Here is a 13,527-nt window from a genome sequence, read left to right as displayed (position 1 = left end):
TGATGCATTTGCATTATGTTCAAGAGTCGGAAATTTTGAGGGTGATTTTTGAGGGGCACTCAAAAAGTGATTACGTAGCTCGGAGGTTGCTTTAATGCTTTTTATGCATTGAAAAGTGAGGAGGATTAATGATATTTTGAAAATAAGGATGATTAGTATTGTTTTTTTAAAATATAAATGGGGAGTCTCTATTAGAAGCTATATATAGTTTATTTTTCACAATTTTTTTACATATATATACATTATATCATATGTACAAGAGTGATTGACACGATAAGCTGTTGGAACAAAGAAACAGAATAGGTACAATATGGTGTGGAGCAGCCACCATGTAGTGAGAGTCCAACTTGGGCGGGGAGGCGTTAAACCGGCCATCCCAATCACTTGGGCTACACGACCACGTGCAACATGATTGGTATTGTTATTATATGCTGCAGATTCAGATTCATTTTAGTTTATGGTTATATATATTTTATTTTGAATATTTATGGTATAATTGTAATCATTAAAGAATAATAAATTATCATTGTATTGGTAAAGTTTTAATTTAAAAGAAAAATTATTGTAAAAGATTGTAGTATGATTTTTTTTATAATAATAATTTTTTTATTATTATTTTTTTTATTGCATTAAGTATTTTAAATGAATGTTTTTTTCAAAGGGAAAAACTTTTATAACTGTATGTAGGATTATACTTGTTTTTAATATGATTTTGAAATTGCCAAAGTTACTTTCAAAAGACAGCAATAAATTTACTTTTTGAAGAGAAAAACATTATTAGTTTTTGATTTCCTTGCTATTTTTGTTATTTAACACAAAAAAGATTGAATTAAATGTATTAATAATAAATCACTTTATATGATAGACCCAAGTCAACATATCAATTTCTTAGCACATGACTTAAAAGACACAGACTTAATCAAATTGAAAACCAATTCCTTAAAACAGGAGCAATGCGTTCCTTGCATAGTTGATAACCAACTTAGAGTCACCCAAGTTTTGGAAAATTTCAATTCCTTTATTTGAAACAAAATGGATAAGGCTACAAAGGTCTAGAAACTCAACTTTTGAGTTGGAGCCACTTCTCAGCAAATGTTGCATAATGAAACAATGATAATGATTTAAGAAGAGCACTATGCCAATTATGCATCTAAGGGGATGGTTTTGATTGGCTTTGTCCAAGCCCCATGAAATATCATAATGTAATTAAGTCATCATTGATACCCTTGTCTTCTTTTGTTTGGGATCTAATTAAAATTTTGTAACCATATTAGTTAATTTGGCTAGAAAATGACAATGGATCTCTCGATCTTGAAAGATGCATAAGTTCCTTGCCTTGTAGATAAAAGAAACTCAAACTCGTGTAACAATGATATTCTAACATTGCCTTATTATGTAACTAAGATTGGAAGCATTTAATGAAAGTACCATTATTCCAAGCTACTTTATGGTAAAAAACATGAACCACCTCTAAACAAACTTGACAAGCATAATTGCAAGAAATGAACAAATGGTCCATAGATTTTGCCTTCTACTTACGAACATAAATTTGGGCCATCCCTTGATACACGCCTTTAGAGGTTGGGAAAAAACTTGAAACAAACATCCTTGATACATGCCTTGAAAGGTTGAAAGAAAAACTTGAAGATGACCCATTGATCATAACCAAAAATGTCACCTATTGAATGCATTTTCGAAGTTCAAATTTATTTTCATTTGACTCATAAGAAGCCTTTTGTATAACCAATTCACATGATCATAAGCTTTTGAAAGGTCATGCTTGAGAATCATTGATGGAATTTTTTCCATTTTGATACAATGGAGAGATTCTTGGGGTAAAGCCACTACATCATGAACATACTTTTTGAGAAAAAAACCAAATTGCTCTTTTGATAATAAGTCAATATTGGTTTAAGCCATAAAACAATCGCTTTTGCTAGATTATGTTGCAACATGAGAATGGCCTAAAATCATGAGATTTTGCATTTTGCATTTTGCTTCTTTGTAATTAGAACAACAAAGAATAAGCTTAATGAATCAAGTGCCTTTCTTGATTGTTAAGATTCATGTACAACCCTTAGAACACCCTCTTCAAAAAAACCATAAAAGAACTTGTGCAGGATTCTATAGTTAAACCATGCAAGCCTCGACTTTTGCCCATTTTTAGTAAAAATAATGCACATTGCACTTTTGAAACTTTTTTAGATCTTTATTCATGTCATCAGTAATAGAGGTTGGTACATGTGTGCGAATTTGTAAGACTTCCTAAATAGGGCACCCACTTGGTGTTTTGAAAAGAGATGAGAAAAAATGTACCCTTGCTTCTACTTTGTCTTTAAAAGACTGCCATTTCTTTGTTAGCATTTTGGATTTCTTATTGTATTATGATATCTTGCATAATGGTGAAAGTTTTTTGTATTGCTATCTCCTTCATTGATCCACAACACCCTACTCTTTAAAGACAATTTCTTCTTTATTTCATATATCTTGACTTTGTGTTTCTAGACTTAATTTGACCAATTCATCCACTTAAAACACTCCACTATTCTAGAGATACAAAGACTGTGTTAAAATCTCTACTATAGCTATGTAGGTAAGTTAATTCCTTATGTTTTTCTAATTGAAATTAATTTAGATTGATTTTTTTAGCTCATAGAATAAACTGCACTCGCTTGAAATTTAATTGGAAATAAAAAATCAGTGGAAACTATAGGAAACCAATCTTCAAAATACATAATTTTTTTCCCTTCAAAAATAATATTTTCATTAAAGTTATTCCAAGTGTACAAGGGCTTCGAAATTGGGAAAATAGCTCATTGAGAAAATAAGAAAAAATTACAGCAAACATTGGTTGTTTTGGTGCACCGTATAGCTTGTATGACCCTACTAAAACATGTTACACAAACCCTACTGTTGTTGAAATTTGTCTCAAAAATTTGTACAATTGCTGGTCTCTTTTGTTAGGTTGTATGACTTGAAGTTACATCTCCACCTATTATGTATGGCTCCAATCCTTTTTGAGTTGGGTTAATTTCCTTTTGTTGCTCACACCCTTTCCTCCTTTCTCCTTTGGATGTGCACATTGGGTGAAAATCTTTTATCACTCTCTCACTTGTGTTTTTTCTAACACTCTTTGTGTCTTTTCTTTTCACTTTGTCTTTCTTTTATAACATTGAGTTGATAACCAAGTCTAGATATCTTTAATCTCTCAATGTGATTGATGGTTGAGATAAAATCCCAATCGTGGATGGAGATTACATTACATTTTATGAAACATTAAAAATCTCACTAATAATAGACTCTTTACTTTAATGATTAACTCTCATGAATATCTCCACCAACCATATAGGAATCCAACTGGGGCTTTTGTTCCAGTTTGAGACAATATCACTCAGGGGACCATTTATTTTTGTCCTCATTTTTCATGGGGATGCTTTATTTGTGTTTCTCGAACTCATTCTATTTTTTCCCGGTTCCATTCATGAAAATATCTTTCTTCATTTTGTTTGGAAAGGCATAGAATGTTATGCAACAATTATTTATGGCTTAAATTGTTAGGATATTCCAACACATAGGAAATAATTAAGTATAACTTGGTTTAGTGTAGAGTTAGGTAAAGTGTGTTTCTTTGCTATGTATTTTTGTAACTTACAATTCAACGGTCACGATATGTTCTAGACATGAAGTGATCCGACTGTTCATTCTCTCCTCAGTATTACTGACACTTGATTCGTGGCTTAACACTCGATTGGTCCATGAACTCTATTTAAAGAGCATGAAGGGTCATTTGTAAGGTGATTGTTCATGAGAGAAACTTATGTAGCTTTTCTTTCTTTTACATTAATAAATTTCCTGAAGTGGTTGCGTTGGCTCAAGTCGTGGATTGTTTCCCTCTTTGAGGGTTTTAACCACGTCAAGAATACTGGTGTACTGATCTGTATCTGTTTGTGAGCAGTGTCTTTTGGTGTTCTATCTGAGGAACTTACTTTGTAAATTTCTACATGGCATCAGAGCAATTGAGCGTAGCATCTGTTGGTGATCCAAATATGAAGCCAATACAACTACATCTGACTGTCGTTCCTAGATTTACTATTTTTGACCGCTTTCAGGCTAAGAGGACTACTCTATTGTGTTAGGAGCATCTGTTCCAGTGAGGAACTCTTTTCGTTTCATGCAAAAAAGGTTTTCGGTAACCCTAGCTACGTCATTTTTAAGATCTGGAGTTATACAATCTTTATTTGTAGTTTTAGTTATTTATCTCTTTGTTTATTTTGGTTTATTTATCTCTCTGTTTTTTAATACTAGATGTATACTTTTCATTTCTGTGTATGCTCTTTGCCTCGCGACTTTATGCGATCTGGGCAAATCAGAAACATAAATGAAACATTTTTCTCATGCGCATGCTTTTTTTCGCAACGCCTTAGTGTAATCTCAGAAAATCAGAAACATTGAGGAAAATATTTAGTTTCTAGCGAGACCTAACTTCAAGCCATAAAGTTTGGTTTTTTTTGCATGTCCGTGCTGGGTTGTGTGGTTTTTTGTTTTGTAGGCAAAAATGATTTTTTAAGTAAACATGCACTCCAAAGCTTTAGTGACTAAAAAAAATCCACCTTTCCTCTTTTCCAAAAATTACTAACTTTTTAAACTAGCTCACTTGGTCCAAAGTTACTTTATGAGAATAGAGGTCTTGAGTTTAAGTCTTTTTTTTGTTGAATTATTTTTTCAAAAAACACATGTAACTTGTGTTTTAAAATTACTTTATGTAAAAGTGTTCTCACCCATTATAAAAAGTGAGTCACTTTATCTTTTATTTAAGTTACAATTTAGTGGGTAGCTCATAAAGTACCATTGTAAAAGTGAATTTCACTTATTTATAAAAGTGAGTCACATAAAATCTTTTTTTAAAGTGAGCTAATTAAATTAAGTTTGGAAAGGGGGGAATTTTTTTTTTTAAATATCCAAACATTCACGTACTTTGTCGGCATTTTCAACAACTTATATTCAAAAAGCCATAACTTCTTCATTCGGAAGTCATTTTTTTTTGAATTGGCCTAATTTTTCGAGATCTTGCCATTGAAATTCTTAGTTTCAACATTTACAACTTCAATTTCTATTAAAATTAAAAGTCCATGCCAAGTTATTCTTGACAGCGCCAACTACTTCCAATGGATGTCCTACATGGAGGATTTACTTAGAAGTAAAGGTCTTTATAGAATAGCCTCAAGTCAAGAGTTTAAACTTAAAGATGAAGATAAGCAAGCCAAATGGGAAAATAGGCAAGATCAAACACGTGGGTTGATAGGGATATCTATTTCTCCAGACCATAGATTCCATATCGCAGAACTTGATACCCCTGATGAAGTAATGAAACAACTCAATAAAGTTTTTGGAATTAAAAATGAAATTAGAGCTCATCAACTCGAAAATGAGTTGCTTATGCTGGACCTCAATAATTTTTCTTCCATTGAAGATTTTTTGTCCAAGTTCAAGACCCTTAGATTTCTCTTGGAAGATGTTAAGGTTAAAAAAGAAGATGGTAGCCTTATCTATTCCATTCTTACTAAGTTGGGATTAGCATGCTCTGTGTTTGTTTCCACCTTCCATTCTATTAGAGAAGCCTTTATTTCTCAAGGACAAGACTACAAGTTCTCCTCTTTTAATGCCTTTTGTGATTCTTTAATAAGAGAACAAGAAAAACTATTACATCTTGGTCTTCTTAATCTTGAAAACTCTTCTAAGAAAGCTTTAGCTGCCCAACAACAACCAAGCTCAAAGAATCCTAAGAAGCTGCATCCTAAAAAGAATGGTCCTAAACCAACCAAGGGTCCTAAGCACTTTCAGTTTCAAAATGAAAAATCAATTCAACAAAATGATAAGGTAAATAAAAACAAATGGAAGAAGATTGATAAACATTGCAACTTTTATAATCGAGATGGCCACTTAGAATCCAAATGATTTAAGAAGATGGAAGCCTTGGAAGCAACAATCAAGAAGCATAACATCCATTTGGAGCACTCTTCAACTTCAACTTCATCTTCAGGGATAACACTTTCTGCATGTGGTTGTCAAACATCTCGGTTTGGTTATGCACTAAATGTATCTTCTTCTTCTCATTCTCATGAGTGGCTCATTGATTTTAGAGCTTCTTATCACATGGCCAAAAACAAAGCCATGTTTTCTTCTTCAAATGATTGTAACACCAAAAATATAACTTCAACTTCATTTTCAGGGATAACACTTTTTGCATGTGGTTGTCAAACATCTCAGTTTGGTTATGCACTAAATGTATCTTCTTCTTCTCATTCTCATGAGTGGCTCATTGATTCTAGAGCTTCATATCACATGGCCAAAAACAAAGCCATGTTTTCTTTTTCAAATGATTGTAACACCAAAAATATATATGTTGGTGATGATAGATCTCTTAGTGTTGTAGGGACTGGAACTATTCATTTAGACAATGGTCAATTTAATGATGTATTATGTGTTCCTACCTTATCCTGCAACCTTTTATCTATATACCAGATAACTCATTCAGGTGAAGGTAAAACCGTTAAATTTTCACCTCATGATGTTGTAATTAAGGACCTAAGAGATCCTAGATAGATTTTAGCTACTGGTATTGTGGATGATTCTATAAGGTTGTATAAGTTTAACAACTTTGGGTCATCAACTCTTCCCTCGGTCTTTGTTGCTCATAATGATGAAGTGAGCAAACTTTGGCATGAGCGATTTGGTCACTTAAACTATTTCTCCCTTCAAAATCTATGTAAGGAAAAAATGGTGAGAGGTCTTCCTATGGTATCTTGCAAAGATGGTGTTTGTTCCGGATGTGTAATCGGAAAACATCATTGAGATAGTTTTGAAAAACGTGCCTCTTGGCACGCCTCAGCCCCTTTACAGCTTGTGCACAGTGATTTATGTGGTCCACTTCCAATTGTTTCATTCTCTGGCTACAAGTATTTCTTAACTTTCATTGATGATTTTTCCAGACGCACTTGGGTATGCTTCTTAAAACTCAAGAGTGAAGTCTTTAACATGTTCTTGTCCTTTAAGGCCTTTGTTGAGAAACAATCCGGACATCAAATTCTTAAGCTAAGATCTGATAATGGAGAAGAATATGTTAACAACAAATTCATCAACTTTTGCACTGAGCATGGAATTCAAATGCAACATACTCTTCCATATACTCCACAACAAAATGGTGTAGCTAAAAGGAAGAATCACACCTTAAACGAAATGACTAATTGTATGCTTCAATCTAAAGGACTTAGTCTTAATTTTTCGGCAGAAGCAATTAACTGTGCGAATTACATAGTAAATTTCACTCCTACAAAAGTTTTAAAGAATATCACTCCAGAAGAAGCATGTAGCTCAATTAAACCAGATGTAAGTCACTTTCATGTTTTTGGAAGTGAAGCATTGGCCCATATTCCCAACGAGAAACATGAAACCTTAGAACCTAAGAGTGAAAAATGTATTTTTGTTAGATATTCTGAAGATGTCAAAGGATATAGACTTCTTCCACCTAAATCCAAAAATGTTATCATTAGAAGAGATGTACAGTTTGCTGAAAATATATCGGCCTACAAGCCTAGTTCGGTGGATGTGCCACCTCTCTGTATCCCTTCTACTTCTGAAAATATTTCTTCTTCAGATGATGACAGCGAGGATGAAAATCCTCCCCCACCTTCTCAGGATCCTTCTTCAGCTCCTTAGCTTCCAAAATGGGTCTGTGATACTCGAGATGCATTAGGTGCTCTTGTAGGTGATCCTACAGATCAACGACGTACACATTCTTAGTTCGATAAAGCCTCTTATTTACTGGCTCAAGCTTCAACGAATTATGATCCTGACATCTTTGCATAAGCTTCAGGCCATCCAGATTGGGACGCAACTATGAATGAAGAATATCTTTCATTATTGGAAAATGATACATGAGATCTTGTTCCTCTTCCAAAGGGACGAAAACTTGTTAGATGTAAATGGGTTTACAGAACCAAGTTTGGACGAGATGGAGAAGTTGATAAACATAAAGCTTGTCTTGTTGCTAAGGTTTTTTCACAAGTTGAAGGCATTGACTTTACTGAAACCTTCTCACCTGTTGCCAAAATGAACTCTATCCACCTTGTTCTTTCCCTTGCTTCCTCTTTCAAATGGGAATTCCATCAGATGGATGTTAAATCTGCCTTCTTGCATGGGGACATGCATGAAGAAATCTATATGGAACAACCTCCTGCCTTTATACAAATAGAATCCAGCCTTGTATGTCAGCTTAAGAAATCCCTTTATGGTCTCAAGCAAGCCCCTTGGGTTCGGTATGCCAAAATGGATAATTTTCTTTTAGATACTGGCTTTTCTAGGTGTCATTCTGACAATATTGCCTACACCAAGAAAGTGGGTAAGTCTCTTATCATTCTTGTTCTTTATGTTGATGATCTTATCCTTACTGGTAGTGATCCCAACCTTATAAACCATGTGAAGTCCAACCTTAAAAAGCAGTTTGAAATGAGAGACTTAGGACACTTGCATCATTTTTTTGGTCTTCAAGTCTTGCAATCCAAGGAAGGTATTTCCCTTTCCTAGTCCAAGTATGCCACTTTCACATGGAAGACTGTAAGCCATCCCCTTCTCCCTTTTAGTCTGGAGCCAAACTTTCAGTCACTTGTACTTCCCCTGAAGTTGATGCTATCTTATACCGTCAACTTGTAGGAAATATTTTGTATCTGACCCATACCCATCTTGACCTTTCCTTTGCTGTTGGCCTTATTGTTCGGTTTATGCAAAAATCACATGAAAGTCATTGGAAAGCAACTAAAAGAGTACTTCGTTATGTTAGAGATACAATTCAATTTGGGATTCATTACAATGCAGAAGCATCTCCTCTATTGGTTGGTTTCACTGATTCCGATTGGGCTGGTGACCCTGATGATCAGAAGTCTACTACAGGTTATGTCTTCACTCTTGGTTCTGGACCTATTACATGGGCTTGCAAGAAACAAAGTGCCATTTATCTTTCTTCAGCAGAAGCATAGTATCGTGGCACCATAGAAGCTAGTAAGGAAGCCACGTGGCTTTGTCAGATCTTGTTAGAGTTTGGCTTTCGACAGTAGCATCTGACTACACTTTGGTGTGATAATCAAAGTGCCATTTAACTATGCAAAGATCCAGTCCAACATTAGTGCAACAAACACATTGAACTACACATGCACTTCATCAGAAAGCTCATTCATGGTCATGTTCTCGAGGTGCAATATTGTTCAACTGATGATCAAGTTGCAGACATCTTTACAAAAGCTCTCAAAGAGGCGAAGTTTACTAAACTTTGATTTATGGTTGGAGTTCAAGAAGTTGTCACTAAGGGGGGATAGGCTTTAATGCCTCCTTCCTTCTCCTATTGTGTCATATTTTTACATCCTTCAATCTTATCCCAAATTATTCTTAACGGGGGATGTTAGGATATTCTGACACATAGGAAATAGTTAAGTATAAATTGGTCTAGTGTAGAGTTAGGTAAAGTGTGTTTATTTAATATGTACTTTGTAACTTACAATCCAATGGTCACGATATGTTCTAGACATGAAGTAATCCGACAATTCATTCTCTCCTCGGTATTACCGACACTTGATCTATGGCTTAACACCCGATTGGTCCATGATCTCTATTTAAAGAGCACAGAGGGTCATTTGTAAGGTGACCATTCATGAGAGAAGCTTATGTAAATTTTCTTTCTTTTACATTAATAAATTCCTTGAAGTGGCCGTGTTGGCTCAAGCCGTGGACTGTTTCCCTTTTTGAGGGTTTTAACCACGTCAATAATACAGGTGTACTGATCTGTGATCTGTTTGTGAGCGATGTTCTTTGGTGTTCTATCTGAGGAACTTACCCTGTAAATTCCTACATAAATATGCTCCGGGAAACATGTAAATACTTGTTTTATATGGGGTCTTTAGTTCATGGTTTCTGCCCGCACATATTCTCAACACTTTTTTGCGATGTATTTTTATTACTTGTCTCTCTTGCTTACGCCAACAACTCCTTTAGGCGATATAAAACAATTCAATCTTAACTTTTGTGGTTGTTTTAATGTACTGTTTTATGGAACAATTTGTTCCTAAATATGTGCTCAAAATGATCGTTGCATGATTGAAAATTTTATGAATACACGCTTGTAGTGTATATGTAGAATGTATTTTAATCATTTAAATATGAATGAATTTATAGGTTCTTTTCCTCGGAAACAAATTATTAACTTTAATTAAAGCAAATTACAAAAGAGAAAGGACCTTTTTGGATGACTTCCAGACATCTAAAACTAGACCTATGTGGAAGTTCTTGTCTGATGTTGCAAGTGTCAACACATTAGATGTTCCTTTTGCAAGTCTTAGATGAAATATTAGCAATATTCTTAATGAAGGATGGAGAGTATGAGCTTAAACACTCCAATTATCTTCCACCAATTTTCTATATTCTTCCTCTAACCACCATAAGTGATTAGATTTTAGCAAGGTTCTAGATTAACGTCTTCATGGGCCATCTCAAAGAGACTAGGGAGGTGATCAAAGATACCTCCAAACAACACATTAGATTTAAGCAAGAATGATCCTCTACTAGTGCCCCCAAGACCAAAAATTGATAAGGCCTTTTAGACACAACATCTTCATTTTGTCAATAATTCCTCCATAATTCTAACTGAATCATTATCCTTTCTAGAGGAATCATTACAAGATGACTAATGTGGCTTGGCTTGATGTTTGGATTTTAGTATCATGTAAAAACTGTTATAGTGAAGCTTCATAAGGTGATCATTGCAAGATTATTGTGATGCCATTTGTTTTGATAGCCATCTAGTGTTGCACCAATTATTTTTGCAAAAGCTTCATAATGATATCTTGTCATTTATATATTGCTTCCAAAGTCGACATTTTCTAATTTTTTTCATGTAATTGTTATGCTTGATCTTACAATTTTGTTTTTGCTGCTTGTATTTGTTATGCAACAATTTTTACTAAATCATATGATTTTGAAATTTCTTTTAAGAAACTGTTTAAAGGTTAGGATGGGTGAAAGTCCCTTCTTCACATCTTCAAAATTGGAGGTGAATCAGATATAATAACTAATATGAACAAATATTATTTCCTGGCCACTAATGGCCCTTAGTATTCTAGCAACAATGCTATAGCCTTGAGGGTCTCAGCTTTGATATGTCAACCTCGGGTTCATACAAACTTAAGAGGTATAACACATTATGTATGCAATTTACAATTTTTCCTTTCTTTTAATGCATACTAATCTATGAGATCTATGACTTCCTTGATCAAATGAACAAAGTGGTAATGCTAATCAACTGCCACTTTAATTGGTCTAGCTTGGTAGGAGGTGAAGATTAAAGAATCTAAGTGCAAAAATTATAGAAGGTTGCAGGAAATCAAAGGAAATAAAAGTGTTAGACATAAAAGTTGAGAAAACTTATATTGCACTATTGGCATTTAAGAAACTACTCTAGGTTGCAAGGAAAATAATGCTATGCTACTGTTGCAGAAAAGTAAAGCAATCCAATTACAAACAATATGAGATCTCGCAGGCAACCTGTAGTTGTGACAACTTGTTTCTTAATTCCTCCTCCCTCACTTAATCATGCTAAATTGAATAAATGATATGTTCTACAAATAACAAACTTGAAATACTGAATAATCAAGCTAAAACAATGCCCTCGGGTTTGTTTGATAAGAAACCCTATATTTCTACAAGAAGTTATGTAATCCTACAAAAAAACTCTTAAAATGATATTAATGCAAAAAATCAATGAAGGAAAGGTGAAATCATGCAATGAAGCTAATAATAACTCATGGAAACTTAGACCAACACTCAACAAATAAGCACTGCTATTTTCAAGGACCTACATGAATTTGAAACTATGCCAATATCGCTATACAACAAGCAAAAATTGTAATAGCTTACCGAAACATGTGGAAATAAGGTACAACAACCATAAGAGTTCTTGAGTGCTCGTGGGTGGACCCTCCCAAGGTGCTTAGGAACCTCAAGCAAAATTAACTCAAAAAATTGCAAAAAGATCTACATTTCCATTAATAGAAAATTGTCATTATAGAAAATAGAAATGTAGAAGCTAGAAATTTGCAAAGTAACAATATGATTCTTTTCTTCACAAAAAGTAATTCCCTTTTATTAGCTTGAGTTCCCCTTATATAAAATGTGAGGGGAAAATTCCTTAATAGGAAGGCTATAGTTCCCTCCAAAAATCCCTAGAATCATGGTGATTGACCCCTAGGACTTGTTGCACAACCACTTTTCCTTTAATTGATGTTAGCTCTAATTTTCTAGTTATCTTGTAAGTGTATCTTGGTAGTTGAGGGGATAAGGTCCCTATCTTCATGGTGGGATGTTTTTGGGTAGATGGAGGAACTCGTTGGCCTTAAAACTTGTCCACATTATGATGCTAAGGTCACTAAAGGTCACAAAAGTCATCAATATGGTTAAATCCCTTAAGCACATATTTCAACATAAAAAATGACATGTAAACTAGAAACAAATGCACAATACTCAAGGTCGAAAGTACATGTATTCCTAGGTGTCAGAGGTTATAGATGGGCCTTTAAATGTACAATTAAAGGGCCCATCATACCCCCTTCTTAGATGTTTTCCATCCCTAGGCAAATTTACCTTTTTCAATCTTCTTGATCCTTGAGTTGCTATTCCCTTATCTCTTTGCCATATTGTCTAGCATCCCATTCTACAAGCTTAGATGGTTCTCTTGATAATAAGACCCAACTACAGTCTTTGTTTATTTCCATTCTCTTGATTCTTATTCTTGATCGGTGTGTTTAGTCATCCTCAACAAAAATGTGGGATTGAACTTCAGTCCAATCCATTGCATCCCCATTCTTTGGATTATCCTCTTATGAAGTGGGTTTCTAGCTAAAGAAGTATGCATGTTGTTGGGTGTGTGAATTTTTTTCTACTGCAGGATGTATGGTAGAGCCTTCCATCTCCTTTGACATGCCTATATGTCTTCATCACCTAGCAATTTGCCTATGTTTTCAAATGGACAATAGCTTGCTCCTGTCTTTGTTTCCAAATTGGGCCCACTTGCTGGTCTTCCCCGAGGATGTTGTGGACTGTAATAATGGTCAGGGGGCTAGGTAATTATGCTCTTACCCAAAATGGTGTGGCCATCTCCTCTTCCAGTGTTTTCTTTACCTTTTCAACCCTTATTTGTTCATGTCTTAGTCATGAGGAAAAGGCTGGAAATTGGACATCCCCCACATGGGGGTTTGGATGACATGATAGTGAGTTAGGGAATACCATATTCTGTAAGTAGAATTCACACAATCTAGATTTTTCTATGTTGCAGTTTTGGCAAATCTTAATGAGGTCCTTGGGTGCTTGTAGTTGAAATTTCTACCTATTGTTCTAAATTGGAGATTTGGAATTTGCACCACTGCTCCTTCAAGAACCAATTGTAAGTCTTGGTTGGTTTTCAATTTCCATCCCTAAGGATAAGTGGGC

Source organism: Pinus tabuliformis, chromosome 7 (genome assembly GCF_031772625.1).
Source record: "Pinus tabuliformis cultivar Carrire ecotype Pingquan chromosome 7, CPIR1, whole genome shotgun sequence".
NCBI lineage: Eukaryota > Viridiplantae > Streptophyta > Pinopsida > Pinales > Pinaceae > Pinus > Pinus tabuliformis.
Note: the sequence above shows the minus strand (reverse complement) of the source record.